At 42.8% G+C, this 19,263-nt stretch overlaps 1 protein-coding gene across 3 annotated transcripts in view; it reads left to right on the forward strand.

Moving 5' to 3' along the window:
* Mgat5 (alpha-1,6-mannosylglycoprotein 6-beta-N-acetylglucosaminyltransferase) overlaps positions 1-19,263 on the forward strand; it is a 331,452-nt gene that overhangs the window by 19,619 nt on the left and 292,570 nt on the right. Inside the window, exon 1 of one of the 3 annotated variants that reach the window (XM_074070610.1) lies at positions 1,195-13,440. The exons of 1 other annotated variant lie outside the window; for it this stretch is intronic. The gene's annotated coding sequence lies outside the window, so the exon portion shown is untranslated. Of the gene's footprint in view, positions 1-1,194; positions 13,441-19,263 lie in introns of those variants that run through there. One more of the 3 variants, XM_074070612.1, reaches the window with a different exon arrangement.

Below are 19,263 nucleotides of genomic sequence, written 5' to 3' on the forward strand. Positions count from 1 at the left end.
AGGTGGAATGAAGTCAAAAGTCACTGGGCCCCAAGCAGCCACAATGTTGCAAGTCCAGGGCAGTGAGTTGCAACATTTGGTGCTCAGGACAACCCTTTGGGGTATGGAAAGAAAATATGAAAACTTAGATTCATTTTTTCCCCTAAAAATTAATGTCTTAAGTTTTACTTTAATATTTATAAGTTGGCAGTAGTATATATTTTATTTTTAAAGTAAATGAGCATATATTAGATATACTTGCATGCTTATTTGTGGCAGATGGAATGCATGGACTAAGTTTTGAAGGTTACTGGATTAGGAGGTTGGACAAGGTCCTTGCTGTCCTTGGGTCCTTGGGAGTGATGTCACCTGGGAGACATGGGCTTGTTGAAACAAACCATGTATCTCTGCACCATCTTGTGGTTGATCAAATAAGATTATCTTCCAGAAAGGGAATGAGACTATCTTGACTCTTTCCAGACTCATTCTTTGTGCAGGCCACTTATTGATTTGTTGATTGACTGGTTGATTGCTGGGGATTGAATCCAGGGCTTCTCCCACGCTACCCCTGAAATACATCCCAGCCCCCAGACCACCTTTTTGAATGATCATAAACTCTTTGCTGAATAACAGTCCCTTATGGAACTTGAATACTCAATGTCAATAGTTTCTGGAATCTCCCACCTGTTTTTTTTCTAAATTGAGGTTTTCTCTTCCCTCCTCTTCTGACTTCTGACTTCTGGATATATGTCTTGGTATTTTCCCGCTCCCTTCCAAAACATTAAGACCTAGGGTAGGTCCCCCTCCTCCCCACTTAGGAACCTGGGGTGCAGTTTTCCTGAGTCTTAAAATTTGAGGGGCAGGAGAAGGAGCGTGGCCGTGAGCCAGGACAGCCTGCTTGCAGTTCTGCCGCTGCTGTGACTAGCAGTATGCTTCTGAGCAAGTCGCTTAGCCTCTCCCACTCCCAGTTTCATTTTAAATTTGGAGACATGATTATCAGATAAGGTTGTGGGAAAAATTAAAGGAGTTAATGACGCATGTGAAAGTTCTTTCAACTTACTAGGACTTATTAAATGCCATTTCTTTCTCACTCTTGACACCCCCCCACCCCCACCCCCTTTCCTCTTAGGCTTGCCTCCTATACATTTTTACCCTGTTAGAAAAAAGATGGTTGAGAATAAAAGGTATCTGACTGAGATTTCCTATTAGGTTGTCTGTTTTAATGTTTATCCTGATCTTTTCCATGCAATCTCTCTTTTGTGAGTTCTTTTTTCCAGTCTTTCCCCTGCTTTAAGCAGAGTTTTTTTTTAAACATTCTTAGTTGTGTCTTAATGTTTGGTTAATGTTGAAACAACTCATTAACAATGCATCTCCCCTACCCTACTAAGTGCCTTAATTAGGAATTGATTTCACAGGGGGCAGAAAATTAAATAATGCCACCCGGCTCCCATTTCATAGATCAAGTCCAAGGAAATGAGTTCTGAGGACATTTAGAATGAAAATGTTTGTGTAGGGTCATTTCAAAATCCTCATGGTGTCCTGAAGGAGAACAGATAAGGCTGCAATACGTATTTCATCTCTAACGAATGCATGGTAACATTGGGAACCTCCTTAACAGGACAGGACACAGGCTAGCACCTCCTGGATTGCTTGGCACCAATGTCTGCAGCTGGGTTTCCTTCACCTCTGCAACTAGCCCCAGCTCTTTTGACAGACAGAGGCCTGCATGCTGGCTTTTACCAGGCCATCCTCTCCTGCACGACATTGCATATCATGTTATTTCCCAAATGGAACAAAGTCATTCTGGAGTCATTAGGAAGTTTGGCGATGAAGGAAAATAGGCCTTTGAGTTACTTAACCCAGTCTGTTGCTAGGGTGAGTGAGAGCAGTGGCTCCTCCCCACTACAGGACAAAAACCTGCATTATTTAATAAAAAAACCCCTTTAATTTATAACTGGAATTTCAACACAAATATTAATGTAGTTTGGGCTGTCTCTCTCTTTCTTTATTGTCTTTCTCTTTGTCTCTTTCTTCCTCCTTGCCCCAATGATTTTGTGATATCATACTGTTTCAAAATTCTTAATCATTTCAATTCATCATTATGAAGATGGGATAATGGATGGGTGCATTAGAAGAATTCAAGAAAAGATCCTAGTGCTATACCCAAAGCCTAGTAACCATTCAATGAATGGTAAATGCTATTCTAAATTCAGATTAAAAGAAAAAAAATATTTGGGTATTCAGGTTCTATGCAGGCAGTCTAGCACTATATGAAAAGGAGTCTATTGATTAAGCACTTAGAAAGTTAAAAAAAAAAACAAAACCCTTTTAAATCCCAAGATATCGGCACTCATGTGATGGATGTCTTGAGGCAGATAAAACAGTTGTCTTTTTAGTGGAAGAAACAGGGATCTTTTCACATGAGTGACACTTGAAAAATATTGCTGTAATTGAAATATACACAGTAGTTTTCAGGAAATGTACATTTTTTAATGCCTTGAAGAAACTTGACAGAGTTACTTAAAAAAAGAAATAGTCTACTGGAAATTAGCACATGATGAGGTTGAAGCTATTGGTTTTTCCTTCCCCTCTCTCTCAGATCTTGCACCCAGTGGCAGAATTGATGGTGGGATGAACAGGTCCTGTAACTCCTTCTCCCCTCTTCTCCCCTTCTCTCCCCTCTTCTGCCCTCCTTTCCCCTCTTCTGCCCTCCTCTCTCCTCTTCTGCCTTCCTCCCCCTCTCTCCCCACCTCTCATTCTAGAACTGAAAGTGAGATTGGGTAGAAAGAGAATTCCCCTTTCTAAATACCCTGAATTTTAATTATAATTTGACATGTTTTTCAGTTATGGGTATAGGTAGTAAACCAAAGTAGAACAGCCATGCCTTGGAATCTGAGAGGAATGGTTCCAGGACCCCTGCACACACTAAACTGGGGATGCTCTTGTTCCTTATATAAAAGTATGCAGGATTTGCATCTAAGCCACACACCTCCCCTCTTATACTTTAAGTCATCTCTAGATTACTTATGTGTAAATAATTGTCGTACAGTATTGTTTAGGGAATAAAGACAAGAAAAAAGTCTGTATATGTTCAGAAACAAAGCAATTTTTTCATGCATCTCAACCCTGGTTGCCCTGTAGCCTCACCTGGGGGAGTTTGAGGAATGCCAGTGAGTACTCCGTATCCCAGTGCAATCACAGTCATGAGTCACCTACCCACAGGAACATATTCTAAGAAATTTATTGTCAGGTGAATGGTGTTGATGTGTCAGCATCATAGATTGTGCTTATGCAAACCTAGTTGGTAGAGGTCAGTTACTTAGTGTATCTTCTTACTGCTATCCAGAGATAGGGTAAACACATACACATGATATATGAGGCTGCTACCTGTGGAATATGCCATATTGTTTTATGACAAACTTTTTTAAAAAAAATGTAGGCGTACATTAAAATAACAACATAAAGTATAGTATAGTAAATATATAAGCCAGTTATATAGTCATGTCCTATCATGATCAAATATTGTGTACTATGTATAACTGTGAGCTTTCATATGACTGTCAGGGTAGTAGTTTTGTGTGTGTGTATATGAGTGTGTGCATGGTACTGGGGTTTGAACTCAGGGCTTTGTGATTTCAAGGCAGGCATTCTACTGCTTGAACCATGCCTCCAGTCCTTTTTGCTCTAGTTATTTGGAGATAGGGTCTTGCTTTTTGCCCAGGCTGGCTCAGAACCATGCTCCTCTTGATCTCAGCCTCCCAAGTAGCTGGGATGACAGGCATGAGCCACTGGCCCCCAGCAGGGTAGTTGGTTTGTTTACATAGTATCACCACAGACATGAGTAATGCACTGAGCTACGACCTTATGGTGGCTCCCACATCATGAGGTAATAGGAATTTTCCAGCTCTAGTATAATCTTATGGGACCGCCATAGTATATGGGTTTCTCCTTGATGCAAGTGTCCTTAGATGATGTGTGACTACAAAGGCAGGTCTCTGGGGTGGTCTGGTGATCCTGGTGTGCAGCTGAGGTTGAGAACCACTGGTCTAATCTTCATACAAACCGACCTGCTTCTTTCTCTTCCTCCTTTCTGATTCTTCAAATGAGAAATTAAGTTTCATGTTCACCGTAAAAAATTAAAACTGCAGAGACGAGCATAGTTCTGTCACTTTCTAGAAAGAACTGTGATTGACAAGTTTTGTGCGTACACAGTTGTTATAGACATACATATTCATACATATTCCGTGATGGGATTATACTATGCATGTTATACTGTACAGGCATACGGTACACATTTTTTCATTTATATCCTTGGTTATTTCACAACCAGTTTATGAATGTAGTTGACACTTAAATTGAAATTCTCTTTCTTTGGTGTTTTTGATTTTCCTCTATATTCGGGGGTGACTTGTAGAACATGTATCCTTACTTCCTCTTTTTAAGGAATGGGGAATAGGGAGAAAAATACAGCCTTGGGTCAGGGCAGTCTGGGATATGGAACTCTGCAATGGATCATCCAAGTAAAATTCTTTGAATCTGTTTGCTCATCCATAAGGTAGAGGTAACAGATGCTTCCTTAAGAGCAGTTGTGTGATATAACCAAAGTCAATAGACAGGTTGGCTATTATCCTTATCCTTTTTAAGGATGGTATTCCCCAAAGAGGTTGAAATGGTCCATGGGTCCTTTGGAGTTCTTTTTCCTGTTAGTAAGCAGATAGCAGAAAGCAAGGTCAAGTAGAAAAAAACCTCTATGTGCACTTACTACAGAGTATAGGAACACTAAACTCATGGCTTCTCAGGATTGCTGCCATCATCTGTATTTGGAATGAGTTCAAGGCACATGGGTATTTAATTAGTCTTATGAGCTGTTCTCAGCTTACTACTTAAACCAGGTTAAGAAACTCTTAGAAACGTCACCATGTACTTACAGACTCACATCAGTGCATTTCATCTCACCTTGCAAGACAACTATGATAAAATAGTCAGTATTTTGGCCCCTGGAAGGAAATGAAATTCACTCCAAACAGTTTGAATGAAGACTGAATACAGAAATAGTTACAGGGGTGCTGGCCAGAATGAGGGAATGCCCAAGGCACCTTGACTAACAGGAAAAGGAAACCTATATCTTCAGTAGGGCTCAGGGACCAGTGAAGGAAGTAGAGTCTCTGGAGCCCAGTGAGATCTTGAACCAGGGAGGAGGTGCTGCCCAGCGGTAGTCGAGGAAGCATGAGACCTAGATATGTAGCTTCCAAGGAGAGACAGAGGGCTGGTGAACTATGACCTCATTCTTCCTTGCTACAATCCTCATTGGATCTCTGGTTGGCTGAACCAAGGGGAAGCTAGCAGGCAGGAGAGCCCAGGAGGTCTAGGCTCAACAGAATAACCAGGCAGCCTGCATATAAGCTGCATGATGTCTAGACTGTGAAAAGTGCCAGGCAGAGGGCTGAGCACTTAGGTGGTACATAGTACATGTTTCCTTTACCTTGACTCCCAGGACTTGATGCATCTTAAAGAAGCATCAGCAAGACCATTGAGGTAGAGAGAGGAGAAATTGCATCACATATTAAAATATAAAACCTCTGCGTCATATTCTTTTTTCCTGAGCTGTGGCTATCCTGGTGTTCCTGCAGAGAAGTTGTTCATGTAAATTGTCACCTGGTTTCCCCACTTCATGCCCAGAAGCTATCCATGTAACAGCCCATGGTCTGGCAGGCAAAATGCCAAAGGCACTAGTAGAGCAGAGTTTAATTTGTATGCTCCTTATTTCTCCTGACACCCGTGCCTGGAGATTTCCAGTGGTCACCTCTAGCAGATAGCTATTAGACCATGCTGGCACTGGACAAGCACCATCAGCTGCTAGTGGTAGGATGAGTGGGCCAATTCCATCATTTGAACCTTTCAGGATGTTTAAAAGTGAGAATAGGAATAACCCAGGATTAAGCAACACCATAGAGAATCTTCAGTGTTTCTATGTAAGAGCTGAGCCCTCTTCACATAAAGAAACATAATATAATAGAAGGACTTATAAGCAAGAGACATAGGACATGGTGGGTGGTGTGGTCTGGAATGGTGCGTTCAGAAGTCTGTGTCAAATGTGTTCTGCTTTCAACCCCATTTGTGCATCTCTGAGAGGTTCTGTGGCTCCAGTGGGAGGAAGTATCAGAAATCTGAATCTGAGGCCATTGGAGTTGGGCTTTTGCCAGATCTACACCCTACTTTTCTATACTCTGAATACAGGTTATCTCAGGTCTGAAAATAAAAAAATACAAAATACTCTGAAATCTAAAACCAACATTATGTTACTGGTAGAAAATTTTACACCTGACTTCATGTGACAGGTCACAGTCAGTGCACTAAAAATGCTGTGTAAAATTATCTTCAGGACATGTTTGAGGTATGTATGAAGCTTAAGTGAGTTCTGTGTTTACACCTGGGTCCCAATTCCCCAGATTTCTCATTATAGTTATGCACATATTCTAAAATATGAAAAGGTCCAGAATCCAAAACAGTTTTAGTTCCAAGCATTTTGGATAAGAGATACTCCCTCTGTATATTTGACTCCAGTTGCCTGTAGGCCTTTTTAGACCTAGGTTTCGAAGAGCAAAGGTTGTGGTATGCCTGTATTTGGCATGATTTCGAGGCCAGTGTGTATGAAGGAGTGAGGTGGAACCTCTTAGGAGCCTATTGTTGAACAGAGATCCAGCTGACTGCCAAGATGAAAACTGTCACCAAATGTCCTTTTTAGTTCACTGCTAGTTTGTAGTGACTTCAAAGGAAAAGAAGTGTGTGAGTTAGCTTTCCATCACTGTGACAAAGTACCTGAGAAAATCCACCTAAGAGGAGGAAAATTTTATTTTGGCTTAGTTTTAAAGGGTTCAATCTGTTGTTGGATGAATCTGTTGCTTTTGGCCTATGGCAAGGAAAAACATCATGGTGAGGGTCACGAGCAAAGTTGCTCTCTTCATGGGCTGGGGTCCCACTATCCCCTTCAAGGGCATGCCCCTAATTACCTAACTTTGTTCTCTAGGCCCCAGTTCCTACACGTTCTACCACCTCCTAGTGGCACCATGCTGGTGATGAAGACTTTAGCACATGGCCTTTGGGGAACATTTAAGATTCAAACCGCAATAGGTCCTAAACATAAAGTCAGTGTCATTTAAATCTTTTTAAAATAGTGAACTGTCTGCTGAATAGCTTGGGACAGAAGAGACTTAATACATGGGATGAGCTATGTTTATCTCCAAGATACATGCAGAGGTGATTGAGACTGTCTTCTTGTTTTAAGTATATGAATCATTCTCTGACTTCAGCTATTTGTAAGTGCTTTAATAAACAAGGGCAATGTTTTGCTAACCTTGGATGCATAAAAAGGACCAAAGAAACTTGTAAAAAGGCATATCTCTGAACATATCCCTCCCTAGGCATGGAGTCCTCCTTTTTCACCAGCATCTCAAGTAGTTCAAGAAACATAGCTTAAGGGCAGGGGCCATGGCTCATGTGGTAGAGAGCCTGTCTAGCAAGCATGTAGGCCCTGAGTTCAAAACCCCAGAACCTCTAATCCCCTCTCCCCCCAACAACAAAAACAAAAGCCCTAAGAAACATAACTTAGAGAAACACTGCAACGTGAAACTATTGAATTATTGATTCCCTTATGCTGTTTTTAAGATGCCAAAGCTTGCTCAGAACACCTTGGGTCTCTTTTTCTTTTCTGGACCTTCTTTTTGATGTTTGACCACTGTACTTCAGGAAGCATGTCCTTACAGGACAGATGCACAAGAAGTGATTTCTCTGGAGGTGGCTCCTGTTATCCCATGGTGAGAGGTGCTTTCTTGTTTAAATCAAAGAAATAAACCCCTCCATCGAATTCTGTGATCTCCCTGAAGAGGTTGGAGGAGTAATCTGGTTGTCTGTTTGTTTCCAGCTTGTGCTGTTATTAATCCTGTTATAAATGATAATGCTTTCCATTTACTGGCTTGCTATCTCCTAGGAGTTTTCTATATTGTCTGTTAGACCCTACTGGGTGATTAAGCCACTCACTTGGCATCTTACAGGCCACTAGAGGACTATTTGCTTACAGCAGATGAATGTATTTCTCTGAGGCTTCACTGAGTGGCATGTTAACTGTTGCTTATGGCTGCTGGGGAGGAAAAGGCCTTGTGCTATGAAGGCTGACATGGGTTGGTAGAGTGGGACTAGATGAGAGGGCACACCCATCGGTGTCATCCCATTTCATCTCATTCCTTTCCCTTCCCTCACACTGTGAGAAGCTTCTTGGCCTTTTAGAGGGGAACAAGCACAGGACAGCAGCTCTTTCTTTTTAAGACTTACTGACTAATGGGAAAGAAAGACAGGCCCCAGTACTTAACAAGAGGTACTTTCATAAACAAAGACATAGGATTTTAAACTCACCAGGTTTTACAATTTCAATTTACAACCAGAGACTTTGTGGCCAATTAAGGAAGGCAGTGAAAGGAAGAGGAAGGTGAGGAAGCAGATGGTGGAGTTGTAGATGGTCCTGCCTGAGAATTTCAGAGGGCATTCATTCTGCCTACTTTGTTACCTTTGACTGTGAAGCCTTTCAAAACTCTGAAATCCAGTGACCTTTTCACAACTGTAGAGATAAGTGGAGCTATGACCTGCTTAGAGAAGGAAGTGGTACCCCCCCTCATTGTCTATCTTCTCTGGGATCCACACCTGCCTGTCTATGCTGTGACTAGAATTTAGGCCAGAGGGCACATGCAAGGGTCAGCTTACAGAAGGGGCAGCTCAGCTGGGGTTGGATCCATCAGGGTGTCCCCACCATCAGCATCTGTCTGCCTGGGACTTTTGACTCTTAGGTCTGAAGGATGACTATTCCTCTAGTCTCCTGTCTCCCTCCAATTTTTATTTAAAGTCAGGCGACACGGACCACACCTGCCCAGACTCTAAATGTAACCCAAAGAAATGGCTGAACACCTGATTTCACCAAGACTGTTTTACCAAAGATAGGACTTTTCTAGAAAGGCAAGCCATTCTGACACATGTGCTGTCATGCTTTCCTAATGAGCTGTGAAGCAGTCAAGGTAATTAAAGAGAAGCTCTGCTTCTTAAAATTTGAGCTGAAAGCATCTCTTCCCATCAAGTTTGGTTCTGGTCAGTGTTCATGAGGGTGCTGAGTGAGGTGTCTTGGTCACCTGTGACTTTTCCTGGTGATAGCTGCATTCGTTCTGCATGCAGAACAGTTTCCCTCTAGATTGTAACATGGACTTATAACAGTGGCTCAGACTAAAGAGGCCACTGCAGATATTCTGTAACAGTCACCCCCTGTCTTCTGGATTACAGCATTAAAATACTTTTTTCAGATCTCATTGTGACTGATGGGTAGTAGAAGGATTGGGTTAGGATGTACTCTAACAGATAGTGCTAAGCAGCCCCTAGGAAAGTCTCTGCCATCCAGGCATGTCTGTTGCTTGCACATGTCTGCTGCCACCACCCTGGCCCAGGCCACTGCCATTTCTTGCTTGCACAGGCAGCAGCCTCTGCCTCCATTCCCTCTTTCCTGTCTACAGGACATCCAGATGAGCTCTTGAAAATACAAACCAGCCCATTGCCATCTGTCTGCATTCTCCTCTGCTGCACAGTGATAAGGTGTCCCAGAGCCCGGGTTGTGAAGTTGGTCTGATCCAGTTCCAGTCCTTTCCTGGACAGGTGACTTGGGCAAGTTAGTTGCTGTCTGTCTTTCATCCTCATGGAAGGATGGCAGTAATGGAACCTACTACAGGGATAGTTGGAAGGATTACTTTTTTTTTTATGAGACAGGTGTTGAATATGTTAGCCCAGGCTAGTCTTAAACTCTGTCTTGATCCTGCTGCATCAGTTCAGTGCTGGGATTACAAATGTGCACCACTATCCCTGGCTAGGACTATATTATTTACCTGGAACACTGAGGACACTGCCTGCACATAAGAAAGGCTAAAAAAATTGGTTGTTTTTTGTTTTCTCTTTGTTGTGGTGCGGGAGATTAAACCCAGATGTACCATGCTAGGCTAGTATGGTACAATTGAACTATATACCAAGCCCTTAATTGTTACTTTTATTACCAGTATTCTGCCTGACATTGTGGAATATGCTTATTAAGCTTAGTCTCCAAGTTGGAGACGACACACACCTGTGAGGCCCTTCATGCACCAAGGCTAGATACCTTCTGTAGCCTATCTTTCACAAATCTTCCTGCCTCCCTCTTTGCTTTTTCTTTTTTTTTTTGGTGGGACTGGAGTTTGAACTCAGTCCTTCACAAGTACCCCAGCGCTTGAGCCACACCTCCAGCCCATTTTGCTCTGCTTATTTTGGAGATGAGGTGTTGCAAATTATTTTCCAGGTCTGGCCTCGAACCTTGATCCTCCCAAGTAGCTAGAATTACAGGAGTCAGCCACTGGTGCCAAGATGTTTACTTCTTTGCCTGGCTAGCTCCTGTTTCTCCATTGTATCTCTGCTTCATTGCCCCTTCTTCAGAGCTCCCTCCTCCATGACCCCTGAGGTAAAAGCTGATCCCCACTTTCTCTGCTGTACCTTCTACTCATTCTTGTCCTCGATAGTGTTGGCCACAGTTCGTAATTTCTTTGTGGCCTCCTATGTTGTGAGCTCCATGAAGCTGAGGGGGTGGCCAAAGCACATAGGAAGCAATACAGGCCAGGCCTGTGCTAACTGTGTGATGAATGAGTTCCACTTCCCGCAGCGGCAGCTCTGGCTTTGGCCCTGGGCCTACCATTTGCAAAGACCCTGTTGAATTCTTTTCTAGGTCACAGCTTAGCCACGGAGTGGGAGGTTCTCAAACTGTAGCCAGCCTTAGAAACAGCCAGGGGGTAGGAGTGGGCTTATCAGAACACAGATTGCTGAATCTGCCCACAAAGTCCCAGGTGCTAATAGACCTGGGGTGGAGTCTGAGATTTGCATCTCTAAAGAGCTCTCAGGTGATGCCACTGCTGCTGGTCTGGGAGCCACACCTTGAAAACCAGTGATTCAGAGAGAGCTGAATTACTGATTACTCTAACAAGGCTCCAGGGTTGTCCTGAGACCTGCTCTCTGGTGGAAAGCAACAGGAAATAAAGGCAAGGAGAAACACTTGACTTGTTACGGACCCTCCAAGTGAGCCTGTTCTTCCCTGCCTCCCTCCACCATGCTCTGCGCCATCCCTGTGAGCTTGTCACCCTGAGTGGGAATACTCTTCTTGCCACTTCTTTTGCTCAGATGGTAGAATCTAGGGGCTAGAGAGGATGGAGGTGCAGGATCACCTAGCAGGAGAATGTTTTAGAGGACAGAGCTCTTTGCTGCCATACAGTAAAGGGCAGAACAGGGAGGTGGTGGGATGGGGAGGATTCCTGAGAGGTAAGTTTAGGAGCGTGATTGATGGTAGCTCCTTCCTCTAGAAATGTTTTTGTAAAGGACTCTTCTGTTGGTGTCCTGTGTCCCTCTTTGACCGAGTCACTTGAGAGCTCTTAAGCTTACTAGTGGCTCTAGAGCAGGTCCTCTCCCTTCCCATCAGCTTCCACAGTATTTTCCATGGGTGTCAAGTCTTTTCTTGGGCGCCATAAGGCTGCTCATTCTGCTAGTCATGGAAGGAGGTGACGGTGTCACTGTGGTACATCTTTGACCTTGGAGTGAACTGCATCCAGGTTTGATGCTGCTCAGCACAACCTGTCTTCAGGTAAGTGACTGTTTGTCAGGCTTTATTACTCTGTCAAATGGGGGTGGTGATATCTAGAGGAGCACCTGTGTAGGGGTTAAGCGGAGCCTCCAGGTATGGAGGAATCATGTCCAAATCCAAGCTTTGCTCGTTCCTGTATGAGTATAAGCAAGTGATTGAATTTTCTCAGGCCCCAGTATTCTCCATGTGGGGATTCACATGGTACCTACTTCATAAGATTCTTGGGGAGATAAAATACTTGTGAAAGTGGATGGAACCCAGATAAAATCTGATGTTAATGGCATTATACCAGTGTTCATTTCTTGGTTTCACTAGAGGTATCGTGGTTCTATATGATGTTAAAATTATGGGAAGCCCATATTCTCATGCTGGCCTGTGAAAGGCCCTAGGATTCCTTCCTCCCTCCCTTCCTTTCCCTCACCTCTTCTCCCTTGCAGTGTGCCTGCTAAATGAGTCCCTGGGGGTGGAAATGTTAAATCAGTGGAAGTATGACAGGGTTGCTCAGACAAAAGGTAGCTGGAGCTTTGTACCAGCTCACAGAGTTAGACAGTGGCACGCCTTCAAATCACACAGCAAACACATAGACGACCTTGGGGTTTTCTCAGAGCACTTTCACATGATCTAATTGAGCTGCCTACATCACAAACTGGCTGATTCTGCCACTGGAAGACCCAGCTTGGATAGTGAGGTAGGTAGCGCCTTTCACTCTTTGTGTCTTAGAAGATTGTTTTGTTGATGGGGTGGCATATCTTTTTAAAAGCTTCTCCCTACTCTGCCTTGAAGATGACCACTCTGGAAAAGAGTGCTGGATCCGTGGTTCCTAAATTGCTTCAGAGTTGTTTGGGGAGTGAAAAGGTAGATTACTGAGCTCCATGCTGCTACCTGTCCCCCCTAGAAACATCAAGGGATTTACACCCCAAACAAATCAGTAGACACATTTGCCTGAGTAGTGTGGTGGTGCAGCCTGGGGCCCAGGGAAGCCTCAGTTTTCATGTTAGCACAGGATAGCCTGGCTTGCTCAAGCCACTATGGGGGCTGGTGAGGGGACAGCTGTACCAGTATTGTGTAGGTTGAGACATGGGCCTCAGCCTTGTGCGGGTGCAGCTGGTCCACCTTGACTCACTCATCACCTGATGACGGTTAGTGGTGCTTAACAAGGTGTTCTTTCTCCCAGGGCAGTCAGCAGAAGGACAAGTGGGAGAGAGAGTGTAGTTGGTGGAGGTCCTGCTGTTGGACAGTCAGGATTTGCATCCTGACTTCACCAGTTAGCTGTGATTTTGTGTGGGTTACATTAACTCTGTGCTTCAGTTCCTTCATATGCAAGTGGTGTTAATGATTGTAGCTCCTAACAGGAATTAGGATAAAGTTGCAGGGACTCCAGAAGCATCTGGCTGGTTAGTTAGTGTTCAGTTATGCAGGCTGCCGCTCTGCTATGATCATTAGTGTCACCTGACACTTTGGTGAACTTCTCACTGGGATCCTCTGCCTGGATGAATCTCCAGACTTAATGGTTTTAGCAAAGAACATCTGTGAGCCTCCAGGCGGGCTTAAGCAAGGAAAGAAAGAGGACAGCTGGAGATAGCGGATGTTAGCAAGAAAGCATGGAGGCTGTTTGCAGCGTGGAACATCTGAGGATGGCCAGTGGGGTTGCAGCTCTTCAGAGTTTCTAGACCCTTGTGAAGGGCAGACAGACTTCATCTCATGGATTCTAACAAGCCCTCCTTGTCTGCATCATGAGGGAATGACTATCAATGCATCAGTTGACTAAGCTGACTGGGGTAAGGTCCCATCTGCCCATGTCAGCTGCTCAGTTCATTGCTTGGGCCTTGGGGTTGGGCTGGGTTAGGCCGCAACAGGAAGGAAGTGAAGTCATTTTTCAGCTTTGTGTTGGGCCATAGCTTAGAGGATGCATTTTGCTGTTGGAAGCCTTGTTACCTGGTAACCCATTTAACTTCTAACTGCTGGCCTCCTGCCCTCTAAACCCAGACCTTGAGCCAGTGACTCCTCCCTGGGGCCCACTGGGCTTAGACTTCAGCTTGGAAGAGACACAGGATTCTATTCTGTTCTGACTTCCCCTCTTTGTTTTCAAAAACTTGTAAATTGGTCTGAAAGTGTAGAGTTTATTTTTCTTCCTAGTAGCAGTGTGATCATGGCTTTCATGGGGTTGTCACATTTCATTTACTTGTTTGAGTATCCATTTCAAATCTCTGAATTTTTCGCTCAGTGCTTTGAACTTTTTTTTTTTTGTTAGAGTGGTTTCAGTCAGATTTGCTATAAATCTAAAGGACCAGCATGTCTTCCTTTCAGGAAAGAGCTTGCTGGTGTTATGTGTAAAATATGTGTGCTATGAATATTTGGAGATTGGTGAAGCAATAACCTGAGCAGGCACATGTTTTCCTTAAAGAGTCAATGAGTCTGCTTGCAGCTCTGTTATTTTCTTCTACTCACAGTCTTAGACCTTATGCTGACAGCTAGGGAGGTTGTCAGCTGAAATGAGCAGGACCTGACTGAGGGACTCGCTTTGAGGATGTGACTGGAAGCCTGGTATGGTGGTATGTGCTGTAATCCCAGCTACTTGGGAGGTTGAGGGAAGAGATCACTTGAGGCCAGCCTGGGTGAGAAAGCAAGACTATTTCAAAAAACAAAAGGAATGTGTAGAAGGAGATGACAGGAATGTAAGGAGTGTGAGGGTATTTTTCCCTTGTGTTAGGACTTTGACTCAGTTAAAATAATATTTAGTAATTGCTACTTGGTGAGCTGCCAACTATGTATTTCCTTGTTTCATCCTTAGACTAATTCTTTGAGATTGATTTTCCCTTTTACAGTTGAAGATACAGTAACGTGATGGCTTATGGTCATTGTATGAAGATGGTCCCAGAAGATTACATGGCCTAGTGATATTGTAGCCATCTCTGTTTGTATTAGTGCGTTCTGATGTTCACACAAGATGAACTAGCCTGATGGTGCATATCTCAGAATGTATCCTGGTCATTAAATGATACATCAGAGTTGCTGAATAATTTCCCCAGGGTCCCACAGCTGGGATTTAAAGAGTTGGAATTTGAACACGGGTCCCAAATGTGATTTCTGCTATGCTATGTTTGTCCCTTTAAGGAGACTTAATAGTAGCAGGAGGAGGAGGGCTCAAGGCAAACTTTATTAAATGTTTACTGTGCAAAAAGCCAGGATTAAGTGCTTTACCATTATCTCCTGCACCCATTGACCATGTGGGGTAGGTGCTAATATTACCACTGTTTCTAGGAGATAAAACCAAGGTTTAGCGATATTAAGTGTCTTACAAACTGTATCTAAGTGGGATGACCTTAGTGGTCTGAGTGTCTACTGTAAAAATAGTGAACTAAGGATCAGGAATGGAAACTTTAGATTCTCTGGATTGTCAAATATTTGTGGAGGTCAGTTTTGTATAAGTTTCTGGTCTGAAATGCTCTTCGGAGATGAGAAGAAATTTGACAAGCCCTGCTCTTGGGAGTCTGACAGTCTGGGTAGGAAAGTTAGCACACTAGCAAGGAACATGCCCCAGAGACATTGAGTTAGTCAAGGATACATTGAGACTGGGCTGGTGGAGGGGAGGGGGATGTATTGTGACAGTGATGGGAAGAGTTCCTCCATTAGACCTATTAATGTGGGTGAATCAGGAGGATCTCAGAGGCCAGGATTTGACCTTGGTGGTGGTGGTACCTAAGTCTCCTTATTGAAGTGGAAAGGCCTGCGGCTTCACTTGAGGATTCACCTGGCAGGTGGGTAGGGAGGAAGGGGATAAGGCTGGAGAAAGGCCAGCCAGTTAGAAAGCTGTTGTGAGTTATTAGATAGGAGATGGTTAAGGTAGATCCTTAAATGAAGTTGAGTACTGCTGAGAAGAGATGCAGAGATCTCACTGATGTGATTGAATTCAATGCTTAGGGAGAGAGAGAGGAACATTTATCCAGGATTAGCTGTTCTTCATGGGCTCCGAGAGGAACATGTTAGTTTATTTCCCCTACTCCATGCCCGGAAGGATGAATTAGTCTGCATTTTTGATTGGAAAACTCTCCACTTTGGCTTCTGATTCTCATTCCACAAAGTTCCCTTTCTTTATCTTACCATCTAGTGAGAGAGGCCTAGTTTTGACCTGTATACCAGTTTGAGTCTGGACTGTCAAGGGAGTTGCCAAGATTACTTACAGGAATTGGCAGTGGAGAGAGACTTCTGACTTGGGTCTACCACCTTAGAGAGTGTTGGTAACCACGGCCATGACAGTCAACTTATTGTGGGTGTGGAGTTCTGTCCTAGCCAAGCAGCCTATCACACAGACAGTGAGTGGGGAGGAAGGGGAGGGGGTGAAGCAATGAATATGCAGAGAACCTGGAGGTTTTAAATTAAGGTCAGATCAGTGACTTTGCCTATTTTCAGCTCTGTTCTATTCCAACAGTAACCAACCCTATTTTGAGATCCTTCCCTAAATTGGAGTTATATCTAGAATTTCTGAGGTTTTTAATTCCCAGAATTCTTTTTTTTTAAATTTCATTTTATTTTAAATTGTATGCATTTTTTACTTATGTGGTACAATGTGATGTTCCAACACATTAGTATTATAGTTGGGAAATCTTTTAAATAACTCCTTCCAGGTAGCCTGCTCTCAGATGATCGTTACCAACAAAAGCTGGTCTCCAACTTTAGAGAGGGATAGTGGTTGGTAGTCTATATAGTGATTTGAAGAATTGGCTTCCTAACATTGTTTTCTTTAATAATTAGAAAGAGGAGATCGAATTTGGGGACCTTGTTTTGCCAGGGAGGACTGTAGAGACTAACTTGTCATCTGAAGAGAGCTTTGGTGAGAATGTGCTTTGGGACTCACCTGTGTGAGTGGTCCTGCATGTGTCTCCTGCGCTGCAGATTCATAGGGATACATTTTTCCTAAGTGGAAGAGCTTTCCTAGTGCCTCTCGGTTCTGATGCTTTCTGTTCCTTGAAATCTGTCCACTTGCTTCATTTATAAATTTGCCATTGACCTTATTGCTCAAGGAGTGTTATTCCTTAAAGGATGAGACCTAAAGACACAAGGGCATGGCCACAGTTAGCCTGACAAAGAGCTTAGTAAGTTCTGTGGTGAAGACATGCTGTTCTTTTGCATGGTATTGGTTAAAGATTAAGATGAAAAGATGGCAGCACTGTTTAGTAGAACTTTCTGTGATAGATATGTTCTTTAGCTGTAGTAATCAGTGTGGACTTGGATTGAGGTACTTGCTGGATAGGCTTGTTTGTGAGGGGAGTTTGAAGATACAGAATATTCTAGTGAATATCAGAAAATTTAATCACATAGTGTGCAGTTGTATTCAAATGTTTGGGATTCAAAGAGGACTTGGGAGAATTAAAGGTAAAAGTAAGAAGGAAGGTTTTTTTAAAGAAGAAAACACCATGCCTGTAGCTTTCAGGGCTTCTGAAATAATACCTAGGTAACTGTAAATGTTTTGTTACTCATGTTCCTAGGGAAGTGATGTGATACGGAACATTTCAGGTTTGGGAGCCTGATAGATCTATGTGAAGATAGGGATCACCTGTTGGAGCACTGCCAGCTGTGTGCATGTGTGTTATACCTAGCGTCTGCCCATGCCACCTGCCCTGTTGGATATTGAGCTGGGGTGGTCACCTGCTGGGAACACTAGTTTTTACTTTTTGAATGTAAGTCTGATTCTTTGCAGTTAATGAATCATGAGAATATTTTTGAAAATTTACCTGTAAGTGAAGCAGAAGATGGCAGTTAAAAAAAGATGGGGGTCATCTATGCAAGGAATTTAGCGATCTGAGCCCCAGTTACAAATAGTAGTACCTGAAAGAGTTACTATGTCAGATTACTTATACTAAGCACCCAGGGTCCTGATACATAGCATTATTATCACAAATAGGATTACCATGTATGTGTAAAATTATCTAAAACTGCATGGTGAGGCTGGATTCTCCTTAGTTCATATCCTCTGATGAGGGCAACCTATTCTTCCCATGTATTGGACTAGGGATCCTGAGAGGATTGACCATTAGGTGGATGGTCAATCCATCACCCTTCACAAGGGTATGTAGAGGCTGAATGACACACAGGAACCCTTGGAAATTGAGAATTGTAGCATGATAAACAAATCCATGTCTTTAGTCGTTAGAGATTTATTGGTACATAGCACAATCTTCAGAATTCCTTCCTTCCCTCTTAGAATAGCATTAACTAGAGTTTACAGTTTAAACACTCTGGGTTCCTGGGCATTAATATTTACATGGCACTTTGGACACCTCCAAGAGCTGATTCCATTATCATTTCCTTATCTGGGCTCTCTGTTTACTTGAACACTTGAGGTTGATTTAGTATCTTACAAGAACTGAGCATTGTCTCCCAGACATCATTAATCTCTGCTTTCTTGTCCTGCATAAGTGTGAAATTAATCAAAAAGGAAAGGGAAATTAATGACGTGTTGGTATTCACAATTCATCAGGAGACCTCCCAGCAGGTATGAAATTACCTTCTCTGAATTAATACCCACTTCAACAAATTAAAGGTATAGAAAAGGTTTTATTTATTACTTAGAAAATGTCCCTTGATGCTTCCTGCTTTGATAATTAGTCAAGCTGGGTGATGGGTGGTGTCTCGTGAGAGGACCATTCATTATTGTGAGGTCACCTTAGCACCCGTGGAAAACGTTAAATCAAATGTTTGGGGTTTTTTTCCTTCATAAATAGTTCTTTTAGATAAATGAGAAAGCTACGTAGTTTATGCATACTTGTTTCTTGTCAGTTGAGAAACATTTGCCCAAAGATACGCAGTTTTGATCTCTAGTTACAATAAACTAAATTTGATCCCACATTCTGTTTCCTTGTTGTGACATGTGGTAAGATCGCTTTCAAAGTATACATCACGATGAACTCATCATGGAAAAGAATGGGGTGTTATAATTATAACCATTACAGCTTTTACTGAGGGCGATAAAGGACAAGCTTCTGTTGCCGAAGTGTTCCTGTGATTACATCAGAAATAACAGGCAGCAGTCACCTTCCATTAGGGGTGTGAGAGAAGGCTCCTTAATATTTAAGTGCTCGCATAAGGTGCTGAATGAATCATCCTCAGCCTCATCATGAGGAATTAAAAATAGAAAGGAACAGTTGACATCATCCTATAGCAAGTTTTTAAGGAACAGAAAAATGTCAGATAATTTTATAAGAAACGAGGTATTGAAAAAATGACCAGCCCACATGGCAATAGTGTGTTGTCAGTGGTTCTCAGACGTCAGCATGACTGAAAATCACCAATTGCTAGCGTCCACCTGAGTTTCTGATTTGTAGGTATCTGATGGGATCTGAGATTTTGCATTCTCAACATCTCAGATGATGTTGCTGGTTCAAAGGCTACATTTTGAGAACCACTGAGCTATGGGAAAGAAGCAGTTCTAACTTGGAGATGGTTTCAGAAACAGAATTTTAAGATTAATGTCCTAGTGCCTATTAAAATTTTGATTAAAAATACTGAATTGCATTTAGGTTGGTGTGCAAGTTTCATAAAGGGAATCTGGCATTTGTGAGGTTGTAAAAGAACATTGAACATGGTGGTAAACCTAGGTAAGG

Source organism: Castor canadensis, chromosome 4 (genome assembly GCF_047511655.1).
Source record: "Castor canadensis chromosome 4, mCasCan1.hap1v2, whole genome shotgun sequence".
Lineage (NCBI taxonomy): Eukaryota > Metazoa > Chordata > Mammalia > Rodentia > Castoridae > Castor > Castor canadensis.